The sequence below is a fragment of the Aethalodelphis obliquidens genome, unplaced genomic scaffold (genome assembly GCF_003676395.1).
Source record: "Aethalodelphis obliquidens isolate GAN/ISIS:26980383/991018 unplaced genomic scaffold, ASM367639v1 scaffold74, whole genome shotgun sequence".
NCBI classification, from domain to species: Eukaryota; Metazoa; Chordata; class Mammalia; order Artiodactyla; family Delphinidae; genus Aethalodelphis; species Aethalodelphis obliquidens.
The window spans coordinates 8,637,665-8,639,668 of NW_020838018.1; positions in this window are offsets into that span (position 1 = coordinate 8,637,665).

Genomic DNA, 2,004 nt, shown 5'->3' on the forward strand with positions numbered 1-2,004 from the left:
GGCACCCCTCCCCCCATGCCCCCAACCCCTGGCCTCCCCGCTGGGATCTCAAAGGTCCCAATCTATAAATGGTGGTGTCTGTCACTGGAGAGGCTAAAGCATCAGGACCTGCCCAGGCATTTCTGCAGCAGAACTAGAAGAGAGAAGCCTTGCACTGCTCCCAGCTCCGTCCTCTCACCATTCCACCCAGCCCACATGCAGGAAAACTCAGAGGCTACTGGCCTGAGGCCATCACCACTGTTTCCATCACGCAGGCCCAGGGCAGTGTCTAGGCGAGATGGCAATGTCTGTTTGGAACTCCTCCCCTAGTGCCCTGGCCTTTCCACCTGCCCGGGAGGGCGAGCCCAGCTGTCTTCCCAGCTGTCTGCTGCTTCCTCTTTCTGCTCTCTCATTCTCAAGCCTTTCTAGTGTAGCAAGGTGGAACTACCTAGCAAACCAGACTTCAGGTTTTTGGGCCAAGTCCAGCTCATTGTTACAGACAGTCTTTCTTGGGGATTGTGAGGCAGCTTCCAGCCTCATGGTGGGTATCTGGTTGATTAGCTCTGCCGGCCACATGCCTAAGTGGGAATAAAGGTGACATGTAGCATGTTTGCACCAATATGGACCCTACCTTTACACCAATCCAGTGAAATAGAGCTCAAAGTGTTTCGCCAAAAAGGGCTGAAAGTCTGAGGTTCACAGTTCGGCCATAGCAAAGCGTGAGTAAAATGTGGGGGGAAAGTATTTGGTTTTGGTGATGATGATCATAACCCCCGTCTTTATTTTCTACCTTAAGGAAAAAAAAATGTTTTTGGTAGAGGTAGGACTTATTTATCATTTAAATAACTGATTTCTGTTATACAGCAGAAACTAACACCACATTGTAAAGCAATTATACTCCAATAAAGATGTTAAAAAAATTACAGATTAAAAATAAGTAAGGGGCTTCCCTGGTGGCGCAGTGGCTGGGAGTCCGCCTGCCAATGCAGGGGACGCGGGTTCGTGCCCCGGTCCGGGAAGATCCCACATGCCGCGGAGCGGCTGGGCCCGTGAGCCATGGCCGCTGAGCCTGCGCGTCCGGAGCCTGTGCTCCACAATGGGAGGCCCGCGTACCAAAAAAAAAAAAAAAAAAAAAAAAGTAAGTAAGTAAGTAAATAAATAAATAACTGATTGCATGTACTTTGGATGGTTCCATAAAGTATTCAATAATCCAATTTGTTTTTGTGGGATTTGCTTGGGCCCGTTTCAAATTATGTTGGGTTGCTGAGGGTCCCCCTCACAATATGCTTATTCCATGGGGTGCACATGAGTCCCTTGCTGACCAAGGAAAGGCTAGAAAGTCTTTGCACTGGTGGGGGTAATGACCATGATCTGGAATTTTCTCAGCAGTGGAGAACTCTGCTTCTGAATAACCAGCTGGAATGTGGAGAGGCACATTGAATACTTTCAAGGTAGCATAAATACACACTATTTTCCTTTATTTTCTACTTTCTAAATGAGCCTGTATAATCAGAAAAAATAAGATATAAAAAGGAATGTAATGTTATATACCTGGAGTTATACTATGTATTTTTTACAGCTATATCTATTGGTAGTGAAAATTTTAGTGGCTTTTAATTTTTCATATTTTCCACGTTTTCTGCAATTATTAATATTTATTAATGAGCACTTGTTAATTATTACAGAGAAATATTTTAGAAATAAAACACTCATTTTTTTTCTTAATGAAAACAAGCAGAAAACCTAATTGATAAAAATGAACTTAGATGGAGATCTTAACAGGAAAGGAAGCTTAACGTGTTTGAGAAAAAAATACAGAAAACTATATTTATTACCTTAGGATAGGAAAAGGGTTTCTTCATCAAGACATAACATACACTAGCCAGGAAAGAAAACTTGATCATTTCAACTGCAATGTAATTAAGAATGCATGTTTATCAAAAGCCACCATAAAGGGAGTCATAGGGTTTCCCTGGTGGAGCAGTGGTTAAGAATCTGCCTGCCAATGCAGGGGACACGGGTTCG